We start from the raw sequence: 25,129 nt of genomic DNA on the forward strand, positions 1-25,129 counted from the left end.
AGCAGCTATGTTATGATTACTCCCTGTTATTAATATTCCAAAAGTGCCCACAGGCTCCACAGGAGTGGGGCCCCTACTCTGTTCAATCAATGGGCACAAGACAGCACTCCAACATTTAATCAAAACCAGCCCTTTTTCTACAAGAGAGATAGTTCTCTTAAAAGCTTGGGAGCAGGAGGAGAAAATTCCATTATTCTGACATTCTTATGAGAAAAGTTAGTCACCTACTGTATCTAAAAATGGATCTTTGAATTAATACTAGAGAGTATTTATCGCAGAAGATTTTCTGACATGTGTGAATTAACAAATATGAAAGTTTAGAAAACTATGGTTTCCAAATTGCTTACAAATAATGCTTCAAATAGAAAACACTGCAGGTACAATATGCTCTGCATGATTTAAGTGGAAGAAGAATCACTGTGTTCCATGTAGATTACATGTACATTGCCACATAAAAGTAACCAGCATGAACAATTAAGCTAGCTTATTATTAAAAAACCAAACCAAACCTGGCTCTGTTCAAGAATTTGCTATGAGTTATTTGGTTTCTGAAAATTCAAGCTGCTTCTCATCACATTAAACTAAGCTCCATATGTTGGGCATTTTATTTCCCTACTGAGATATAATGAAATTTCTATTGATTTTTTTAATGGGTGATGCTGTAGTAAGGACTAAAAGATAAATAGTGCTATTATTTTTAAAGGGCATTTCATGTTGACATGCTTAAAAAGTTAGATCTGTTTTGCTTTAAAAATCCTTCCATGGAGGTTTCAAAATCAAATAAGGATTGACCTTGGTATTTGTTTACTTTGCTCCATCTCTAAATAACTTTCATCACAGAAGATCACAGAACTCCTAGATCCATGAAATGTAGTGCCATTCCTATTGTTGTCAGTATAGCCAGGATCTCACTGTAATAGAAATCAGATGAGAAAGACCTTTTTATTAATAATGTATTAAGTATGAGTAGGTCAACAAAATTTGTTAAGGCTGTGCCAGCTCCAGCACATCTTTTCTATTTCAGTGGGCTTTGTCCCATCTACTATTCCCTGCAGTCCTCTTATCTTAGGCCTCTGGTTCTTTTTTGAGTTCCTTCCCAGGTGGAGTGAAGAGTGGGGACAAAAGGGCAATTAATCAGTACTTCTATCTAGCTGCTCTGCAGCTTTTAGTTTTTAATCATTTTAATCAAATTATGTGTAAACATTTAAACAGGTTTCTCATCAGTGGTTCTTATGGCATATATCTGATATTATTCAAGAGTGGAATCTCACACTATCAAGTGGAACTGATTGGACTTTTTTGGGTGTACAATTACATTTGTATCCCACTGTTTAAGATGATGATATTGGATTTATATCCCGCCCTCCACTCCGAAGAGTCTCAGAGTGGCTCACAATCTCCTCTACCTTCCTCCCCCACAACAGACACCCTGTGAGGTGGGTGGGGCTGGAGAGGGCTCTCACAGCAGCTGCCCTTTCAAGGACAACCTCTGCCAGAGCTATGGCTGACCCAAGGCCATGCTAGCAGGTGCAAGTGGAGGAGTGAGGAATCAAACCCGGTTCTTCCAGATAAGAGTCCGCACACTTAACCACTACGCCAAACTGGCTCTCATTTCCCATTGTTTGAATGTTTGAGAAATGGCATTGTGCACTTTACATACTTAATTCTGAAATTGATATGGTATATGAATTCTTGTCAATTTATTTAATAATACCCAAATAAAATTCTTTTATAATGACAATAATTTATTAGTGATTTGTTTGACATTGCTGGGAATGGGAACATACACAGTATATATTTATTACTATTGCTCTGGGCATAGAGCAGGGGTCACTGGGGGAATAGGAAGGGGCAGTTAGCTGTGAATTTCCTGCATTAAGCAGGGGGCTGGACTAGATGACCCTTTATATATCTTCAAGCTCTATGATTATGGTTCTGAGAGCTTTGGACAATGGCATCACTTCCCTGCTGAACTCCCTCCTTTCCCCAAACTCTGTCCTCCCCAGGTACCACCACCAAATCTACCAGAATTTCCCAAGCTGAAGATAGCGACACTACTTGCAATGGTTAAAACTTTATAGGATAAGATACCATTGGAGCTCCAGAGAAAGCAAAGCAAAACAAACAAACAAACAAAACCTTTAACTGCAGATTCCTGTTTGCAACATCACCAGTCAAGAATCTGGTAAGTATATCACTGAAAATGGACCATTGGTACTCGCTGTGAGGTGTCCTTCTCCTCAGAGGACAGGAGGATATCTGAATGGATTGTCTCCATGATCCTACAGGGAGGCAGGAAAACTTTTTTCTTCTTCCTTTAGGTGCCTTCAGAACAATCTGCCCCTTCAGTCCAGGGACTATGAAAGCAGTGAGAACACTCGCTATTGATATCTAACTGTAATAACTAGAAAAAAACACTTCAACAGTAAAAAACACTGTAATCACTATGGACCAGTAGTACAAAAGAGACTAAAGGCAGGTTCATCAGAAAGAAGAAAAGTGTGAGAAAAACAATACAGCACAGTAAAGAGAGATGATGATACACGGAGAGGCGAGATGTTCTCCTGTCCTCTGAGGAGTAGGACCATTCACAGTGAGTACCAATGGTCTGTTCTCCTTCAGAGGTGGAGCATATCTGAATGGGATGTCCTAGAGCAGTGTCCCTGTGTTGGGTGGGATTCACTTGGATTTATAATATGTTGAAGCACTTTTCTTCCAAAGGCTCCATCTGCTGATGCAATAGAATGGATCTTGTAATGTTGGATGAAGGTGAAAACCGAAGACCAGGTGGCTGCTCTACAGATCTCTTCCAATGAGGCATGATTGATAAGTTCCACATTCACTGAGGCGCTGCAGAGTGAATATGCTGTAATGCTTGGAGGAACTGGCAGGTTGGATGCCCTACAGAGGCAAGAAATAAACTGAAGGGGTGGGTTGTTCTGAAGGTGCCTAAAGGAAGGAGAAAAAAGTTTTCCTGCCTCCCTGAAGGATCATGTGAACAACCCATTCAGATGTCTTTCACCTCTGAGGAAGAACAGGCCTTAGACTTGAGTCAGCAGCCCAACATTTCATTTAGTGCCACGGGAATGGCATGCAATACAAACAGCTGTGAGAAGAGAAATGAGACTGGTTATTGGCAGGGCTGGCGCATGAGAGTAGGCCAAGTAGGTGGCCGCCTAGGGGCGTCACTTGGCTTAGGGGCACATGAGGCACCTCCTCTCCTTACCCGCTAAATTCCTGACCTCACCAAGGCTTGGAAAGCATTGGCAAGGTCAGGAAGACAACAAGAGCACTCAGAGACGGGCTCTGAGAAGCGCATGCTTGCTGCCACACACCCCGACTTTGCTGAGGCTAAGTCTTAGCAAAGTCGGGGGCATGGCAGTGTGTGGGCTCTGAGCACACCCACTGACATGGGGCAGGCTGAACTGTGCGTTCTTTCGGCGAAGTCAGGGGGGCAAAGGTGGGCCAAGCTGTGTGTTCTTGAAAGAACATGTGGCTTGGCCTGTGTCGTGCCCAGCCCTCTCCAACTTCAGAGGGAGCCAGGAAAAGGTTTTTCCAGCTCCCTTTGAAGTGGGAGAGGGCTGAGCACAGGGGTAGGTTGATGACGTCACTTCTGGTGATGGCAATGGGCCGTGTGAGCTTTGTGCGTGCGGCTGAAATTTCTTGGGGGGGGGGGAGGGCAGGTTTCGGCCTGGGGTGCTAGAACCCCTAGCACCAGGTCTGGTTATTGGCTAATGATTTCATAAAAGACTGGAAGTTTTCTTCTCAAGGTGCCTTAAAGTATATTTGCCCCTGTCTAGGAAATAGCATTGGGAATTTCTCTTCAAGCAAAAAGTTGTTGAATAATCAGAAATGACATTTCCCCTATCTTTCATCTTTCCAACCCTACACCAAAGGAAAAATGGACAAAAAATCTGACATCAGGAACCACAGGATTGAGAAACCTGTAGGAGAACACTTCAGGACATTCAGTGGGTGATCTCAAAGTAGCTGTTTTATTGCAAAGGAACTTCAAGAAAAGACTTCAAAGGGAAATTGCTGAACTGCAAGTTATTACAACTCTCAAGATGATGGAACCCCCAGGACTTAACAGGAATATTGGTTTCTTATCTCACTACATATGCTAACCTCATCCAGCGCTTAAATCTGTCTTCTCACTAATCCCTCAGTAGGGCCATTTTATTTTATCTATTTGTAATGATAGATTAGAATAGTAGATTATAATTTAATGAATAATAGAAATTGGTATTTCTCTGGTCTGGGGATGGGGAGATAAATCTGCACAGCCAATTGCCCCACTTCAAAGAAGAAGATGCTGTAAAATCACCTCCATGCTTGAGAGGAGTTGGATGGCAGGGTATCAATTAAGTACTCTCAGCATTCTACAATTAAGGATATGCCAATGTCCAATTTTAACATATTTATTTCCTTCACTGTTTTGCCCAAGAATTGAGCCCAAACAAATGGTTACTATATTAAGAAAGCGTATTATTCCTGTTTGATCGCTGAATCCTTTAAACAGCTTCATTATGCTACCTATATGTAGCTATATGTATAGACTGGTAATTTCCAATTTGTCTTGACTTCAATTTGTCTTTCCTGACAATTACCTCCCCCACTTTCTATATTTAATGGTTGAGGAAATTCCGTTTCACTGTAGCTGAATAAGTGTGCTTGCACACGAAAGCTTATACCTTGAATAAAATTGGTCTGAGGTGTCTTCTACAGCAATGATCTATTGTGATAACAACAGACGAACTCTGAACTTCAGGAAAACAAAGATCTTAGTCTTCGCTACATCTTGGAAACAGCTTGCATGGACAATTCAGGGAAAAACCATCAAGCAGGTTAAATATTTCAAATATCTGGGAATTAATTTTTGATATAATGGGAACTGGGCTACACATCGTAATCCTGCCAACAGCACAGCAAGGAATAGTACTGCTGCCATCGCCCACTTTTTTTTTAATTTAAGAGACAATAGGTATGTTCCCATAGCTTTAAAAGTTTTTAATGCTAAATCTAGCCCACAATTCCTGTATGGAGCCCCTATATGGAAAAGTGTAATTAATCCTTCTGTTGAGGAGCTACAATCTTTTTTTCTACAGAAAATCCTTTGTCTCCCAAATTGTGTTCCATATGCTGCAATTTGTCTTGAAACTGGCCAGATGTTGTTAGAAACACAGGCCTGGCTTTTGACAATTAAATTTTGGCTTCGCCTCTTGTTTAATTCTGATTTGAATTATTTTATTTTTCTAATGTTGACAGATTATCATGAATCTAATTTGAAATTAGTCCATTAAAATTAGATCTATTGGCATTCCTCTGGACTCATTGTACCTATCATCTGCCTTAAAAGTATTTAAGATAATTAAATGCAGGCTTTTAGATATTCAACTTTACTACCTGATTGAGACAGCTATGAAAACTTGCTTTCCAACTCACCTGGGATTGTCTCCAACCCCCTGGCCAGTTAGCTACCTATTTTTACTCTCTAACTCACCCTCAGCAAAGAAGGGCATTCATGCTGGCCAGATTTAATGTACTGCCATTGGCCATCTTCTCTGGAAGACATAAAAAATTCCTTATGAAGTTAGATGATGCTCCTGTAGTTTGGGAGCTACTGAATCTGTTTCTCATGTTTTGTTAACTTGTTCACTTTGCATTAAGTTCCAAGGAAAATTTGTTGAATTCCCTTCTTTGTACATAATGTCGTTTTCCTGACAGAGTTAAGGTCCAGCAGCTACTTTCTGGTTATAACCCTTTTATAACCTCTAATGTCGCCTGTTTCCTTCAGTTTGCAATTCGAACCAGAGAAGCTACTAATTGATGTATTTTGTTTATGCCTTACTTTGTTCTTTCACTGCATTTTTAAACTTTTAGATCTTAACATCTTTGATATGCCAATAAAGGTTGTCTGCCTGAATAAAATTGTGTTGGTCTTAAAGGTGCCACCAGACACAATTTTGTTCTATCATTATTAGTACAGTAAACTTCAGCATTAGGTACAAATTCAACAAATTAGGTGTTTGAAAAAAATAAACCAAGGATTAAAGGACTATAACATGAAAAGTAAAACGTTGATGAATCCTACAGATTTGTCACTGGAGAAGCAATCTTTTGGAACTGCTTAAAGGTTTATGCCTGGATGACCAAGATTATCCTGATCTTGTCACATCTCAGAAGCTAAGTATTTGGATGGAAGACTACCAAGAAAGTTCAGGCTTACAGAACAGAGGCAGGCAATGACAAATGACCTCTGAATGTCCCTTTCCTTGAAAATTCTATAGGGTCATCATTAATTTGCTATGACTTAAGGGCACTTTCCACTACCACTGGATTTTGAGTATAGAAGTCTAGTTGTTTTAGAGACATTGTGTCACCTAATGAAACCTAATGGCATGACCATATGGATCAAATTTCATAATTTAAGAATGCTGATTGTCAATACTAGACATGAACAATGCTCCTCTATGCTGTGGAGTCTTGTGAGCAAAAATTCTACTTAATGACCTACTGTCATAAAAGTTGTGAGCTACTGCCTAAATTAGTTTGGTCTGGGGCCATTTTTCCTGAGCTAAGACAAAAATATGTAAGCCAGAGACTAAAAAACTGTGAGCTAGTGCACACTAACTCAGTTTAGAGGGAACACTGAACATGAGACTGTTTCAGCCTATTTTGGTTCCCTGCAATTCAAAGAAGAAACCAAGAAAGTACTTCAAACAGGTTTGCTATTCCACTCTTCTTTCTGATGGTGTACGTTAGCTCTGACCTGGGTGGCCCAAGCTAGCCCTATCTACACCGGGCCTTGACGTGGCCCCTGAGACGAGACCATCAACCTCAAAGGCTAAGATGACAGTGTCTGTGAAGAAGACAGGGGTGGAGGAGGTTCCCATGAAGCCCAAGGCAACTAAGCCAACAGAACGCAAGCCAAAGCAGCCAAATGAGTTGCCGGCTACCTTCTGCCCATATCACAAGAGATCTCACCCTCTGAACAAATGCAGAGTTCAGAGAAAAACCATTGGAGGAGTGGAAGGCTGTGATCAAGGAGTACAAGTTGTGCTTCAAATGTTGTAAGTCTACAGAACACATAGCTAGAGACTGTGAAGCAAGAACTGAGTGCCAGGTTTCCTGTTCAGTCCATGCATAGTGGTAAAAAGAGATGTGAATCCCTCCTGGTTTCCATGCTGGCTAACTAATCAGAATACTAAACAAAGAGGGGAAGAGAGGCAATAAACTAATCCTTTCCTTGGCTTGAGAGGATCGAAAACAGTATACAATAGCCAATTAGGGGTGCTAATTAAGCCCACCTGTTGTAAGGTATTCACAAACTACAAATCCCACAATCCCCTGGCAATTTAAAAGTACAGCATTACTTTCTTCTTGCTGAGTTAACCCTCTTCTCCTTTGTGGGGGCAGAACATTACTTTTTGCAAACCCATTTGGAGATAACACTTGAACACAATAATAATTTTAAAAAATAATGGAAAGTACAGATTATTTCTGGTTAAACAACCATGCTTACCATCATTTAAGAAGACAGCCCTAGTCTGATGTATATTGACCAGTGTATTGCTCCAAATAACCAATCAAATGCTGTACTGGTTGGTTTAGAATATCACCTCTGTCAAATAATTTATGTTGGTCTCATGGGTAATTTTTCTCCCTTCCTGCTACTGATACAATAAAAGGAAGTTTTATCCTGATTAATTCATTCCTTAAAATTATATCAGCCTTAGTATTCACTTCAAATGAACGGCTTGAATGCTCTTGTCCAGTTGAGTAAACAATCCTTGGGAATATATTTCATTCAGCTTGATTTAAAGGCCAAGATAGTATATATTTCATATAAGTCCTTTATCACTAAAATGAAGTATTGATTTATGTTCAGAGCAATATGAATATGCTGCCTCTTCCACCTTCTCTGAAGTCAAGGCATTTCTGCTCAAGGGAATTTCCAACCTGAAGGCAGTAAATGGAGTGCAGCATAACAATGTCATTTACAATTAAGAATGTGGATATCACTTCTTCGAGCTGTCGCAGTAAAAACAACTGTAGTACTGAACTATTAAAGGTCAATTCCTTAATCATTCTATGGCATCATATACAGGCTTAGAAAGAAACATAGTGACAACTGTCATGTTAAAGGGATAATATAAAGAGCAAAAGTATATCTGTCAAGGTTTTGCTCACCCCAAACCTGGGATGAGAAGACCCTGGGTAGAAAGGCAAAGCAAAACAAGTTACAAAATGCTAGAGAAAGACTAATTCTCACTCCAACCTGAATGGTATCTGCCACCAGTCTTTTCTATTTCCCAATGACACAAGAGTGAAAAGACAAGCCTCTTGGCCTCTCAAGGAATTAACAAGAAAGCCCTGCAAGGTACGATTACACCCTGAGTTCCCAAACTAAAATATTACACAGCAGGTGGTCAAGAGTCCAAGACCCAGATTTAGGCTTTTGAGATTACAGGAGACAAACTCCATACAAGGTAAAAAATATAATTGATTTATTAAAGTGCAAAAATATTAAAAATATAGAAGACTGTGAAGGAGACAAAACAATAAATTCTAGACTTTTTTAGCTTAACTAATACAGTTCAATAGTTACCAGTTGTACTCCAAAAGGTTGTCAGGTTCAGCATCAGAGCTCTGGTTCTCAGAGACAAAGCTCTGGTTCTCAGTGACTTCAAGATGTATGTTGACCTAAGCTGGGCAGCCGTTGATGTGATTCTTGCCAAATGGCTACCAGGCTAGAACAATACAAAAAGCAAGCTAACTTACAGAAACGATTCTGATGGGCTCCAATAGCCAATCAGAATCTGAGAGGTGTTGTAACTCTCTTCTTATTACTGAGACACATGACTTGCAAGGGGGAAGAAGAAATGAAACATTTTCTCCATTCCCAAGTACAAGGCCATCTCTCAGATATTTGGTATTTGCCAATTAAGAGACTCAGAGAAGACTGGTACACCTCCCTCAGCCAGATGCAACCAATTTAGCTTGAAGGTCACAGCACTGTTGTTTCAGTTATCTCTCCGAGAATGTCTAGGCCTAATGCTTGAACCCGAGATTTTTACACAAGCAAAGCTCTGAAGAGAACCATATTCTTTACAATACCCTCCCTCCCTCTCTCACAAACACAGACCTTAGGCAATATAATGAAAGTGTCTTTCAAACGCTGGTTTTGGATACTGGTTTCTAGAAAAGAGAGTAAACCATAGTTTGTATTTTAGATGCGACAACATGCTACAGTTGTGAAAATGCAAGTTTCTCACTGGACTGCAAGGCACAAGGGAAGGAAGGAAGGAAGGAAGGAAGGAAGGAAGGAAGGAAGGAAGGAAGGAAGGAAGGAAGGAAGGAAGGAAGGAAGGAAGGAAGGAAGGAAGGAAGGAAGGAAGGAAGGAAGGAATCCTTTCCCTTCTTCTCCCCATGACAGACACCTTGTGATGTATGTGAGGCTGAGAGAGTGCTCCAAGAACTGCTCTTGAGAGAACAGCTCTGAGAGAGTTGTGACTAACCCAAGATCACCCAGCAGCTGCATGTGGAGGAGTGGGGAATCAAACCCAGTTCTCTCATATTAGAGTCCATGCACTACATGAAACTGGCTCTCTGACCACTGCACGAAACTGGCTCATTATACCAAACTGGAAGAAAATGACTGAAAGGAAGTGCATGAGCCTGAACCCCCCTCTCAAGTCATTCATGTAAAAACAAACCATAAATCATTGTAAAACAGAGTTGCAGTTACCTGTAACTTTTGTTCATTGATGTCTTCTGTGAAGACACACATGGGGACGGTGCTTACACAGGCTGGTAATGGACATTGACTCTCTAGCTTAAATATTTCTAGAACTGGGGCTGTCGATCTGACCTAAACTGAGCATGTGCGGGATTTCCTGCCTAAGAGAGGTTCTTGGGCGGATCATGGAAAGGAACATGTTCCCAAAGCATGAACCAGCCAGCCTGATTTGGCATAAAGTTTGGTTCGTATTTCAGTCTGTACCCATCCCTAAATGTGTCATCCAAAGACCACGTTGTAGAATTGCAGACGCCCCTCAAAGGCACATGTCAGTGTAGCGCTGTAGAGCTGTAGAGGAACCCTGGGCCTACCTAGAGGGTTTCTTAAGTCTGATGGGGCATGGAACACCTGTAGACTTATAGGAGGTGCAAATTACTAATACCACTTATCTAGATAATGTCTGAGAGGAAGATGCCTTGACCTTCTTAAGGCTCCAGGAGCAAATGAACAGTCTTTTGTCTTTGTGGAAAGACCTTGTTCTGTCCACATAATAAAGTAATGCTCTTCTTATATCTAAGATGTGTGTAGCATTTAGGGTGGCCAGACCGTCCCGGTCTCCAGGGACATTCCCGGTTCTGGCCACCCAATCCCGGCTCCCGGGCTGCCTATACTGGGACCATTAAAGGTCCCGGTTTAGGCAGCCCCGGAGCCGGTGGGCCGCGGGCGCCGGCGGGGAAGGCGGGGAGTGAGGGAGGGAGCGTCCCTGCGCCTGCGCAGGGCCCCTGCGCACGCGCAGGGACGCTCCCTCCCTCCCTCCCCGCCTTCCCCGCCCGCGCGCGGGGCCCGGCGGCAGTGGTGGAGGCCTCTCCGTGGCCTCCGCTGGTCGCTGGAAGCCCTCCAGAGACTATGGAGGGCCTCCAGCGACCAGCGGAGGCCGCGGAGAGGCCGCGGGGCACCCGGCGCTGGTCCCGGAAGGCCTTCCAGAGGCTCTGGAAGGCCTTCCGGGACCAGCGCCGGCCAGCGAAGGCTTCCCCGCGGCCTCCGCTGGTCCCTGGAGGCCCTCCAGAGTCTCTGGAGGGCCTCCAGGGACCAGCGGAGGCCGCGGGGAGGCCGCGGGGCACCCGGCGCTGGTCCCGGAAGGCCTTCCAGAGCCTCTGGAAGGCCTTCCGGGACCAGCGCTGGCCAGCGAAGGCTTCCCCGCGGCCTCCGCTGGTCCCTGGAGGCCCTCCAGAGTCTCTGGAGGGCCTCCAGGGACCAGCGGAGGCCACGGGGCACCCGGCGCTGGTCCCGGAAGGCCTTCCAGAGCCTCTGGAAGGCCTTCCGGGACCAGCGCCGGCCAGCAAAGGCCTCCCCGCGGCCTCCGCTGGTCCCTGGAGGGCCTCCAGGGACCAGCGGAGGCCGCGGGGAAGCCGCGGAGCAGCCGGCGCTGGTCCCTGGAGGCCTCCAGAGGCCAGCGCCGGCAGCTCCCTCCCTCCCTCGCTGCGAGGCCGCCGCCGCAGGACTCCCCGCCGCCGCCGCTGGATGCCGCCCTGGAATCAGGTAAGGGAGCCGAAAGCGCGGGGGGGGGGGGCGGCCTTCCTTTCTTCCCTCCCTCCTCCCTTCCTTCCTTCCCTCCTCCCTTCCTTTCTTCCTTCCTTCCCTCCCTTCCTTCCCTCACTCCCTTCCCTTCCTTCCTTCCCTCCCTCCTCCCTTCCTTTCTTCCTTCCTTCCCTCCCTCCCCCTTCCTTCCTTCCTTCCCTCCCTCCCCCTCCCTCCCTTCCTTCCTTCCTTCCTTCCTCCCTTCCCTTCCCTTCCCTCCTTATGTTCTTATGTGACACAGAGTGTTGGACTGGAGGGGCCACTGGCCTGATGCAACAGGGCTTCTCTTATATTTTTATGTGACACAGAGTGTTGGACTGGAGGGGCCACTGGCCTGATCCAACAGGGCTTCTCTTATGTTCTTATGTGACACAGAGTGTTGGACTGGAGGGGCCACTGGCCTGATCTAACAGGGCTTCTCTTATGTTCTTATGTGACCAGAGTGGTGGAGTGGATGAGCCATTGGTCTGATGCAACAGGGCTTCTCTTATATTTTTATGTGGCACAGAGCGTTGGACTGGAGGGGCCACTGGCCTGATCCAACAGGGCTTCTCTTATGTTCTTATGTGACACAGAGTGTTGGACTGGAGGGGCCACTGGCCTGATCTAACAGGGCTTCTCTTATGTTCTTATGTGACCAGAGTGGTGGAGTGGATGAGCCATTGGTCTGATGCAACAGGGCTTCTCTTATATTTTTATGTGGCACAGAGTGTTGGACTGGAGGGGCCATTGGTCTGATGCAACAGGGCTTCTCTTATATTTTTATGTGGCACAGAGTGTTGGACTGGAGGGGCCACTGGCCTGATGCAACAGGGCTTCTCTTATGTTCTTATGTGACGCAGAGTGTTGGACTGGATGGGCCACTGGCCTGATCCAACAGGGCTTCTCTTATGTTCTTATGTGACAATACTGACTTTGGTGGACCCAAGCACTGATTCAGTGTAAGGGAGCTTTGTGTTTGTGACTGGAGTAGATAATACTGACTTTGGTGGACCCAAGCACTGATTCAGTGTAAGGGAGCTTTGTGTTTGTGTCTTCTGGTGCAATTTTGTTCTCAGATCCTGTATTTACTGCATCAGTATATGGGATAAGGCACTTTCTCAACTGTGCTGCATAATGCAGCCTATTTATTTTGTCCTGTTGGCTCTGTCTGCGCCACCTTCATCACTTTCGGGGTGTGGATCCCCCAGTGGGGTGGTCTCGTGACTCCCTCCGCCGGCTGTTTCTGATAGCCCTGCGCCCCCTCTTTCATTTGATATGTGTCCCGTGCGGGTGCCACCCTCCCGCCGGGAGATGCCGCAAAAGGAGCCCCCTTGAGGCATGGCGGCAGGGCTCGGGGGAAGCGAGCTAGACTGCTGTTCTTTTGAGGGGTTATAGAGTGTTTCGAGCCCGTCCCTGTGGCATCGGTCCCATCGTTGTGGGGCCCAGGGGGCCGGCGCAGCGGCACGCTGAAGCAGCCTGTCGGTCACTTCCGGGTTCCTGTCCTGCATCTCGACCTGTGTTATTAGTGACAGGCTGCTTCGGCGTGCCGCTGCGCCGGCCCCCTGGGCCCCACAACGATGGGACCGATGCCACAGGGACGGGCTCGAAACACTCTATAACCCCTCAAAAGAACAGCAGTATAGCTCGCTTCCCCCGAGCCCTGCCGCCATAAGCCTCAAGGGGGCTCATTTTGCGGCATCTCCCGGCGGGAGGGTGGCACCCGCACGGGACACATATCAAATGAAAGAGGGGGCGCAGGGCTATCAGAAACAGCCGGCGGAGGGAGTCGGGAGAGCACCCCACTGGGGGATCCACACCCCGAAAGTGATGAAGGTGGCGCAGATAGAGCCAACAGAGCAAACAGGACAAAATAAATAGGCTGCATTATGCAGCACAGTTGAGAAAGTGCCTTATCCCATATACTGATGAAGTATATACAGGATTTCAGAACAAAATTGTTTCCGGCGGTGATATTTGGGGGATTTTTGGGGATGTCACAGGAAGTGCTGTGAAGTCACTTCCTGTTTCCGGCAGTGGCATTTGGGGGAAATGATGTCATTTGGGGGAAATGATGTCACAGGAAGTGATGTCACTTCCCATTTCCGGCAGGTGACGCGGGGAAATGATGTCACAGGAAGTGATGTCACTTCCTGTTTCCTGTGGTGGCATGCCGTCACCGGAAGTGACGTCACTTCCTGTTTCCGGCGGCGCGCGCGTAACAACTGTTGTCATGTGTAACAACTTTGGGAACTATAATTGTCTGGGCCAGAAAGAGGCAATAAATATGGCTTATGTTCTGTCTGTTTCCATTTTTCCTAACGCTCTGCCCACTAAAGGGAAGGGCAAAAGGTATAGCTGTTTGTCTTACTCAGAGGTGTCTGCTGCAGGACTACTTCTTCCAATTGATAGAAAGGCAAAAATAGGACAACTACACACACCCCAGGGTATTAATAATGTGCGTGTTTCAATACCTCTCTGTCTGGTCCCCTTCTTAGTTAGAACTACAACAATACAATATATTTATAGCCAACACAATCCCACTTTCATAACAATCCAATCTACATTATGGGTGTAAACATAGATGATAAAGTGAGTATGAGTTGCTTTACAAAAATACTCATTTTATCATCAATGTTTATGCCCATAACGTTATTCTAACTAAACACTGATTATACACATAGTTCTATCATGATTGGGAAAAAAGCTTTATAAAAAAGGACTGTAGTCAACACTAGCATTCAACCCATGAGGTATAAGTGTATTAAATTTCTGTATGCACCTTTAAGATGTGAATGTTATCAGGCATTATTTTTACTTCTAATATGGTTATGATGTGAACTGTTTAAAAAGTACAGCATGGGTTATGATAAAGGCATGAAGGTACTGTTAGTGAGAATAACATGGGCATAAACATTAATGATAAAATGAGTGTGTGTTGCTTTAAGAAAATGGTGCCTATTTAGCATCTATTAAATTTATGGCAGTGGGTGTTTCCATAAACAATTATAATGTGAGCAAGTGGGTGGGTGGGAAGACAGCAAGGGTGGGGGGCATTTGTCCAGAGCCTCATTCTTGAGCTTGCTGTATTTCCCCTTACAATGGGCTTTATTCCTAGTATGTATGTATTTTGTGTGTGTGTATACAATTTTTAGAATTTTAATGTAACAATTTTTACACAGCATTTTTAAATCTTTCTCCAAAGAGGAAATTCTAGATGTAAATACTTAGCATTGGCTTATCTCTTTTTACTAAAATAGATATAATACTATCAATAAATGACTATAATCTTTTATATTCTCCCAACTCTTCAATTATTTCAGGGAGGGTAAGTGTATCTTTAATTATCTACCTTTACCGATAATATGAGTAATATAGCCTCCATTTCTACTGAAATTCTTTAATAATAATAATAATAACAATAATAATAATAATAAATTTATTTTTGTATCCCGCCCTCCCCCGCCAAAGGCAGGCTCAGGGCAGCTAACACGACACGGTATATACCATGATAATAAATACAATATTACAACAAACAATTAAGCGATTAAAACAAGTAAAATTACATTCATAAGTTAAAATTAAATAAACAGTTAAATCATTGTAAATTATACATTTCAGTGCTACAGTTCAACTAAGAAGGCTAGATGTCATTAATTGGCCTTTTGTTTACTTGATTTGTTAAACTTTGCCATTACAGCATATTCAGCTGATCTGTCACTCTAAACTTCTTTAATTGAGGAATCTTATGACTTCTATTTGGATGCTTGCTAATTAAGCATATATCTAAATAAATGCTAATTAAGCATATATCTAAATAAATAAATAAATCTAAATAAATGTTCTTTCAACATTGTCCGGAGTCATTCCCGATAACATCATCTCTAGGTTCACTGGAAATTTAGTTCTTAGGGTTTTCTAGATCTCTGCATATATTTCAATCTAATATTCTCTCTCTCTCTCTCTCTCCAAGTCCACCACATATGATAAAAAGTGCCTTCTGTTCCTTTGCATTTTCAACAGGTTCCTTTATAATCCTTACCCATCTTTTAAATGTCTGTTGCAGCAAGGTATCAGCAGAAAAACATCTTATTCCAGTTTCTTTTAAGGTCTGACACACTGCGAATTTCATCTTTCATACATAAATTTTTTTAGTGTTGGAAGGATATCTCTTTACCAACATTCTGCATCCATTTTATCATACACATTTTGACTTGTTTAGTCTGTTATTTGTTGGATTTTTATATATATGATGTTTCTATATGACTGTCTATTGAAGGGCCTGTAATTTCTCTGAGTAAAAGAGATATAGGGCCGATGGATGAATTTATCTGGGAAAATACATTTGATACTAATTAGCGGCCAGATGTGCGTGGAGTCCGTATCTTGGTATGTGGCTGCATAATTGTACAAAAATGCTGTAAACAAGTCGATGGTTCCAGGACATCTTCCCAGGACAGCTGGATCTGGGGAAAAACAAGTTTATTAATCTCGTTGCAGAAGAGGACTTCGACAATTATCCTTGTATGGAGCTTCAATATGTTTAGCATGAAGAAAATATTAAGTGGCCTGACTCTTATAGAATAATGTTATGGATTCGTCTATACCTGTTGGAGAGAGATGAGCTTGATAAGGAAGCTGAAGTGATCTCCTATAGAGGGCTTTCTATGACAATTATTCCAATATCGTAGTGAAATAAAGAAAGGAGGAGGGGGTGAGAAAGATTGTCAAATGGGAAAGCCTGTCAGAAACTCAGGCTGGACACAGAGAGGAGATGTTTATTAAATGGATTTGTTAGATTTCTCTAATAGGCTAAAGAGCTATAGTGAATCTAATGATTAGAAAATCATATAGGGCAAGTATACAGTGACCATATAGAATGCATACACACACATACATAGCCATATATATACACATATACATACACACACACACACACACACATATATTTCAACTATCGTTAATATTCCTGGTCTCATGTGTGATTTTATTATGATACATTATGATATTATGCTTTATTATGATATATATATGTATTAAGGTATTGATTAGAATGGGTGAGATAGGGTTCCCAGGCTTTCATGGGAAAGTTTTGTCCCAGATGGGGGTTCTCAGGCTTTTGTGAGAAAGCCTTCGTCCCAGATGGGGGTTCCCAGGCTTTCGTGGGAGGTTGTTGGTCCCAGATGGGGATTTTTGCCCTTTAGGGTTCAGTGGCCTATCTGGTACTAATTAGCAGAAGTATTGGCAACAGCGGGTGGTTTTCTTATGTAACGGGGTTTTTTTTGGGCTTTCCAGCCAAAAGATGATGGAATGTGACTTTCTGGATTCTGATTGGATAGAAGGAAAGAGGTGCTTTCTGGATTCTGATTGGATAGACGGAAAGGGGTGCTTTCTGAATTCTGATTGGATAAACGGAAAGCGGCTTTTTGAATTCTGATTGGACAGAAAGGGAAAAGGTGGATACTATAGAAAAGGTAAAATTGGGCTTACCGAGGAGGGCACGGTTAGTCAGTCAGTTAGCTAGTTAACAGTGAGTTTAGGAGAAGCCTCCTGAGAAGCAAGACCCCTCCATACTTCTGCATAGGCAACCACCTGAAACCATAGGAGAGGTGTGAAAGAAATGCTTTTTGCTATCTTTACAATGGCTTTGCTTTAACTAAATGTAATAGGCTAAGGGACCTGAGCATAGGAAAGACTATAACCATGTAGCTAAGAAGCTATTTAACCATGGGTCATGTAACCATACACACCCATGAGTCCATGTAGTCATGTAATCCTGTCAGAATGCTGCAGTACCTAAGATTTAAATATATTTCCAATATATATTTCAGAACCTGAAGTCTGGTGTCTTTGTCCCTGAGGGGTGTTCTTCCCAGAGTATCTGAATAAAGATCCCCTTTTATTATATAGGGGCAGAACCCTGTATACTTTATCTGTTAACATACTGAAGCAGTAGTTTATAAATTCATCCTAATAAGTGATCTTTATGTTGTGTGATTATCTTTTCAAATGTGGTCAAGTTTCTTATTCCGTCTCTTTCTATATAAAAACCTTTCTTGAGTCAAGAAATTAACTGAAGATAAAATTGCCATTGTATCTTCTTTCCTCCTTCTTGAATCGTTTGCCAGGATTTGATTTCATCTTGCAAGTTAATTGTATCTTTTTAAGTTATAAAATCATTGTTTTTTCTTTTATATTTACTGTAATATGCATTTACTGGTGACATTATAGGCAATATCATGGGGTTAATTCTTTTTACTTGTGAACCCACAGGCGTGAAATAAGCTATCTCTGATCATATGGTTAGTTTTTTAATCCAAAGAAAGCAATCAAAGAATGATGGCCTGCTTGTCGATGTAAAACATTGAAGAATTATCTGTTTGAACCAGAAACATTTTTCTCTTTCAAGATATCTGCAAAAGATGTTAGTGCAATTTTTACAGCACATTACTCCAATATATTAATATGATTTTTTGTGGGATAGATGCCATTTCCCTAGAGCCTTAAAACCTCTGAAGCAGGGCTGAAATAAAAAGATATTAAATAAGGTAAATTGAAATCCATTGATAAGGCACAAGGGCAAGGAAACAAAAGGTCAAAGAGATTTTGAAAGTGCTTGCTAGGTGCCTCTGTGAAATAATTCTTCTAGATTGTGAAAGTAAGGAAAAAAGGAAGTTAATCCTTCCCCCCCTGATTTGGCCGCAACTGCCGAAAAGAAACTGGCTGGAATAAGCATTGATCAATGTACCTTGGAAAATGTCTTGGGAGCAGATCAAAGGTGCAAATGTGTTTTTTATGAAGGATATTGCTGCAAGAGTGTTAGCGACATCAATGCCATGTATGGAAAGACCCTCCCTGTCTCCTCCTTGTTCCTTTAGTAATATGACGCTTGTAATGATGTATGGGATATGGGGTGGTCCTTTCCTGTAACTGGGCGAGTGTTTACTGGAAATGATTGTCTGTGACTATAAAACTGTAAACATTCCTGAAATCAGGGCTCCCAGATTCATTTAGACATGAGTCTGGTCTGGGATCTGTGTACACATTAAATAAACAGCTGTTTATCCTTGATTTCGCCTATGGCCTCGTTTCTGCCTGACCACAAGCAGCTAAGGTTGCTGCTACGTTTTTCTGGTGCATTGGCTGGTCGAAAGGGGGGATTTGGGCCCCACCCTTTTGCCCCCAGACCAGCCTGGGGCCATGGTTGAGCCAGCCTCGGGTCCGGGAAGGAGCTCCCAGGTGATTTCAGCTGCCTGGCCTCTGCCTGGCCTGGCTGGACAGGTCGCCAAACGGACTACAGAAAGGCATTCAGGAACCAGCCCTAGTAAGAAGACCTGCGCAGGTGAGTATGAAAATGGGGTTTAGTAGATAGAACCTCTCCATAAGAGACTGCTTGGCCTCAGCCCATCTCGGAGGGAAGGAGGGCTTGACCACCCCCTCGGCTGCACACTTGTAAAGCTTGCTGAAGAAAGGGGAAGTAGTTCTCCCTGCCAGCGCCCTTGAAGCTGTACTAGCCTAGTACTGGAACTGGGAAGGGGCTTGTGGTGAGATTGTGTGTGAATGAGATGTGACATTTGCTGAAGGCAGCAGCTGTTACAAAGCAACGTGTGTTTTCTTGTGTCGAGACTGCTCTCTCACCCACTCTCTTTTCCCTTTTGTGTCTAAGAATGTCTCATCTGTCTGGTTAACCATGGGAGGATCACAATCTAGGGGCCGCCCTTAGACTGCATGGTTGCAATTCTGACATAGGTTTTAGTGAAGACTATGGTATAGATAGGGCTCCTGAAGTGTTTGTAACATTTTGTGAACTAGAGGGTTTTAAACAGAGGCTAGATGGCCATATGACAGCGATGGAGATCCTATGAATTTGGGGGGAGGTATTTGTGTGTTCCTGCATTGTGCAGAGGGTTCGATTGGATGGACCTGGAGGTTCCTTCCAGCTCTATGATTCTAGAATGATCTACATTTGGTGTTGTTCAGTCATCTGAGGCTTCATGTGACAAAGGTCATGAGTTACCCTGACCACCCAGACTAGTCCTTGTATATTGTTTCTTAGTATAGTTTGGTTTTAAACCACCTACGTGGTTGCAAGATACACTACTCTTGGACAGGCATCTCAGTCTCAGGCCAAGGCAATCTACGCCAAAACACCCCCAGGAACCAGATATTAGGACATAGGGCAGTGTCTCTGTTGCCCCTTGCAGGGAGCTGGTCCTTCAAGCCCAACGCAAAGCTCCCAGCCTTTCCCTTTTGCCACTTAGACTTCACCCTCGCCCCCTTCATCAGTTAAGACCAAAGATCTATGGGCTCCCCCAGAGAGAAGGTCTCCAGAAGCAAGCCCCCTGCCTCTAGCCAGCTTGCCACCTCAGAAGAAGTCCCCGTCAGCCATGTGATGCCCCTCCGGCAGATCCAGGCTTCCCAATTCCTGGGCCATGATGGAACAGAAGGAGGAAGGGAATAACATGCCATGACAGGCTACATTTCATTTCCCTGGAACTGATCTCAAGTGGGATGCCAACAGGGAGGCTCCCATCTGCCTATTAAGCCAATATCGGCAGGCACTACCAACAGGCATGAAGGAGGCGGCCATGAAACCCATTAATATGTGTGAGGTAGCAGAAGTCCTCCAGAAACCAGATGCCTTTTTGGAGTGCCTATGTGAAGCCCACCGAATCTATTTGCCCACCAACCACAAAGTCGCAGGTGCTCAGCAGATGTTGAGTGGTGCTTTTGTGGCTTAGTCAGCTCCAGATATCAGGTGAAGGCGGCAGGAGGCTGAGTTGAGCCTGAAGATTAGAGAGGTGCTGTTCAGCCAGTCAGATGGAAGACTATGGGCATCAAGCCAAACAGCTGGCCCAAGAAGTGGAAGGCCTATGGAGGAAGCTGTGGGCTGAAGTGCTTCCCTCAATAGCATTTTCCTGCCTCAGTTGCTGCAGGAGATGAGAGAGAATACCCTGGCAGAGGTGCAGCTCCAGATGGAGAAGCAGAGGGTCATCAACCTGGAGGTCCTGATGTATGAGGTGTCCGAGCTCCTGAGCATCTACAAAAAGGCCAAGCAGCTGGCAGAGGGAAAGCTGCCCAGCAGCAACCAGAAGACCAAGCAGATCCTCAAAGGGAAACTGGCTGCCATCAATAAAGTCTTGTGTCTGAAGGCTGAAGCCAAAATTGCACCAGAGAGAGATGACCAAGGAAACAGTAGAGGCTCAGAAGAAGCAGCTGGCCCAGTGCCAGGACATAGTGTGCACCTACAGGAGCCTCCCCGAGCAAAAGAAAGCCCAAGTTGCCAAGCCCTTGTGTGAAGTTACAAAGGAGGAGTGAGCGAACACCCTTTAAAGTGAGACACTAAGTAACATCAGACCTTAAAAAAGTTAAAAGGCTATTGTTAAAAGCTCCGGCCCTAGGGCTACCTGATGTCAGCAAGGCTGTCACCCTCCTCATTCCTGAAAGATATGGGACTGCAGTTGGAGTTCTGTACCAGATGGATTGCGCCAGGTAGAACATGCTGTGGTCATCCTGCGAAGGCAGAGCCAATTGCCCTGACCAGAACACTTGAATTAGCAGCTGAAGCCAGAGCATCTGCACCAATTCAACATATGTTTTGACACTCTATGCCTATGATGCCCTATCTAATAAGAAGGAATTAATTCACACAACAGAAGAGGTTACTGAATATAGATAGCCCCACAATACTGAGACCTCCACAATGCGCTCCCCAGCCTAGGAAATATGCTTCAGTGGTCAAGGTAAGTTGTGGGACCCAATAACCAAAATTCACCCCAGCAAATAGGTTACACTCGTTGGACCAGCACAAATGACTCCCTTAGGATAGATAAACAAAATTTTTGTGAATGTCTGATAGGATTATGCCTCCTAATCAACTATAATTCCAGCTTACACATACAGTGCTGAGCAAAGGGAAACATTGCAGTGGTAGAGGCTAGTAAACCAAGAAAACGTTGAATTGATTTGACTGATTGAACTCTTTTCTTCTGGAAAGCTGAAACCATATCCTTTATATTCTTTACTCTGTCAGGGTAGGAAGGCCATACCTAACATGAAGTCTAGGCAAGTTCCAATAAATTGGACTGTCTGGGAAGGTTTCAAGTGAGATTTCTCTACCATTAGGCCTATTAGGGGAAAACTGTACATCCCTCTGTGCCAAGGTGTTGCACTACCACAGCCACACACTTTGTGTAGATCCTAGGAACTGTAGCCAACCCAAATGGTAAGGCTGTGAATTGATAAAACTGAGTTCCTTGACAAAAAATGTAAGAATTTTGTGTGAATGGTAAATAGAGATGTGAAAATATGCATCCTTTAAGTCTAGAACTGCAAACCACATCCCCAACTGAGAGTAATTCCTAACTATGACAAAGGACCATTCTAAATTTTGAAACAGATAAGTGCTTATTTAATGATCTATGATCTAAAATTGGCCTAAAGCCACCACCTTTTTTGTCAACAACAAAGAAACAAGAATGAAGGTCCATTGAACATCTTATACACCTTTGTTATTTAGAAACTCAGACAATTGTGTCCTCAAGCTCGGGGTATCTCAAGCTGATGAACCAGTGCTTAGTAATGAATGAAATTCTTAATACATTCTTAATACATTGAATTTAAGACTTTTGGTCAAAGAAGCTAATCAAGGAAATGGAATGGATGAATGAATGAATGGAATCCCAAAAAATAACCTTGTGTAATAATGGGCAGAACCCAAACATCTGGACAGAATGCCAAAAATCAGTAAACGGTGCTAAATGACCTCTAACATTCAATTCACTGTGAAATCAGGACAGAGAGTCATATTTTAGAGTTTTGATGTTGTTGGCCTTGGTCTTTTTGCTGGTGCATTGGAGGTGAATGTGGAGCACCTCTGTGCCTCCCATAGGAAGATGTTTGAAATTGATGAGGGGGATACAAGAAGGCTTGCTGTGATAGTTGACATTGACCCTTGTAAAATGGAGTGGTAAAACCCTGTTGTCTTATGAGAAACATTGCCCTTGAGAAGGACCAGATGAATAAATACTCAGTGAGTGCACAATTTGTTTACTTTTCTTGATTATTGAGAGGAACTCATCGCCTATGTGAACACTGTAGAGCACTCAAACAGGAGATCTTCAACCCTGGCCCTAGTGTCCAAGGAAAAAGTCATGTTCCTAAGCCGGAATGATGACATAACACCACAACCAAAGCTGCAGAATGTTTTCCCGCATTGATCTGCTGCTTGGAAAGTTTCATTGCTTCCACTTGGACCACTTTGGCTAAAGTCTTTGTAACCTCAAGAACCTAGTCTAAATATTTTGTTAGGCTCTTCCTTAGGAATAATTGATATCCCCCATTATGATTTCATAGTTTGAAATGTGGAAATTCAGGGCAGAAGATGAATAAAATTTTCTGCCTATAAAATCTAATTGTCTGCTTTCCCCATCTGTAGGGGAAGCATGTTGGCCTGGATAATGATGAGTCTGCATTCCTTCTGTTATGATAGAGGATGCTGTTGGATGACTTACCAGATATTCATCCATATCTACTTTTACTTGGTATAGATTTTCAATCTTCCTTGGGATTGCCTGTGTAAATGCTAAATTCTTCCATATCAGAACCATCAGTTTGTCTAGTCTTTCTAAAATAGGGATTGCAATTGAAGTCAGTGATTCCACATACAAGTGATTTAAGATTTAATCCTTTGGTCTTGAATCTGACATGGCAACATTGATTTCCAATGCTCTCACCATATGTATCATTTGCTTGCTATATGGTCTTAAACCTTTACTAGGAGAAATTGGGTTTGGGTTCCTAACCACATCATCTGGAGAGGGATCTGATGCACTTTCCAGACTACCATGGGAGACAATCAACAACTCCTCAGATTCTTTGAATGGAGGGTGGTAAGGAGATTGGAACTGGTAATCTGACTGTTGCTCTTGCTCATAGACTGGAAAATGTTCTTGATATTCTTTGAAACAAGATGGATCCTGCTCCCAGCAGTTCACATATCAAGGGGGCATGTAATATGATTGATGGGGTGGCTGCCTATATACTGAAACTGATGGTTCTGTAGGCCTGATCTGAAATATCACTAGGGTGGTTGATGTCAGATTCAGAGATGAATTTGTGTCCCAATGTTAGATGAGGAGAAGGGGTCCTCAGAACTAGGGGGTTTCTGCCATGGCCTTTGGTGGTTCCAAAAGAGCAATAGACTCCTTAGTAGCTGACCAGTGTTTGTCCTCCAATTTTGACTTCTTGTGCTTCTTAACGGGAGGCTCAAAATGAGATCTGCTCTTAGTAGATGGGCTCAGAGAAGGAGATTGACTGCACACCCACTCCTGCCTGGAGATAACCAAGGTGGCTTATTTGGGTAGAACAGTAGGAACCAGTGTCAGAACCACTGGAACCGAGTGGACCAATGGAAGGTTCAAAATCATTCTAATAGGCAGGACTGGTGGTGGAACTGAGGCCAATGCACTTGGGCTAGCAGCTCGTTCTTGAGAAAGTGATGAGCACAGTGCTTTCTCCCACAGAGCAGTCTTTAGGTGGGAGGCTTTTGGAGTAAATTTCTGACAAACCTGGCAGGCAGATACATTATGCCTTTTACCAAGACAGGTTAGGCAATAACGTTCATCAGTATGCATCATCTTTAGACCACAGCAGAAGCACTTTTAAAATAATGTTTTCAATGCCATACGGAGGTTCTAGGCACTGTAATTCCCAATAAATTCTTTGAGAGTATTCACAATTGCAGAACAGCTCTTGATGATAATCAAGGGTTGGTCAGGCAATGGGTGTAACGACTATTTCTGATTGCAAGATCGTAGAGAGCTGCTAATTCACACTTGGCAAAGAAGGAACTGAGGAAATGGGGGCAGTCCATCTCAGAAGCATGTGATGCTTTTGGTGGGAAATCTTGCATATGCTCAGTTTAGTTTGGGTGGCCCCCCAGTTTTAGGAAAAATGTCTTTGGCCAGCCTGTGCAAGTGCAGTTTCAATGTGGGGCTGCACAAGAGCCCCCTTGATTCCAGATAAATGGTCCAGTGGTTATATAAAGTTACACTGTATACAGTTACCCTGTTAATAGTATCATTTTAAACAGAGCTACATCCAATGCTCCCTCTAAACTGTGGAGTCTTGTGAGCAAAAAAATTATTCTGTGAACTACTAGCATTAAAGTTATGAGCAAGTGATTTGGCTGTTGCATAAATTAGTTTGCTTTGGTGCCATCCTTCCTGAGTTAAGACAAAAAAATGCGAGCTAGCTCACACTAGCTTAGCTCAGAGGGAACACTGGCTACATCATTCTAAGCCTACTGATGGCCTGGAAAAGTTATAACTCTGGTTAGGATTCCTCTGTATATCTGTATAACTGGCACATGAATAGAACATTAGGTCTGAAGAAAAACAGCAGACTTTGTTATTTGTATCATGCATGTGTGTTGCAGAAGGTATTGCTTTAGAAGAGGTATTTAGTACAACAGAAAAGGTGGAATGCTAACTACAGTTTTTTTAAAGAATAGTTGCATTAAAAATAATTGATCATGTTTATAATAATCTGTTGTCTGATTAACTGGGAGTACTTTTCGATTGCTCAAAAAATCTTCAACTTAATTAAAACAATGAACTGATTAAACATTGCAGTTCTTGTGGAGTTCCACAACACTTCTGCTTGCCTCCAAAGAAGCATATGAGATGAAGGAGGTGGCATTGACAGGGTAGTTGAGCAGAGAGGACATTCACAGAGATGAAGTAAAAGGATATATTTCAGAAACAACTAAGAAAATAAATTAAATCATGTGTTAGAATGGAAAAAGGTTTTATTTATTATTTTAGTATT

At 43.1% G+C, this 25,129-nt stretch overlaps 1 protein-coding gene across 1 annotated transcript in view; it reads right to left on the bottom strand.

The window, feature by feature from the left end:
- ZNF475 (zinc finger protein 475) overlaps positions 1 to 8,859 on the bottom strand; it is a 117,236-nt gene extending 108,377 nt beyond the window's left edge. Inside the window, exon 1 of the mRNA XM_060236420.1 lies at positions 8,612 to 8,859. The gene's annotated coding sequence lies outside the window, so the exon portion shown is untranslated. The remainder of the gene's footprint in view (positions 1 to 8,611) is intronic.
- Between the last annotated feature and the right edge of the window lie 16,270 nt (positions 8,860 to 25,129).

This window comes from Heteronotia binoei, chromosome 4, assembly GCF_032191835.1.
Source record: "Heteronotia binoei isolate CCM8104 ecotype False Entrance Well chromosome 4, APGP_CSIRO_Hbin_v1, whole genome shotgun sequence".
Taxonomy (NCBI): domain Eukaryota; kingdom Metazoa; phylum Chordata; class Lepidosauria; order Squamata; family Gekkonidae; genus Heteronotia; species Heteronotia binoei.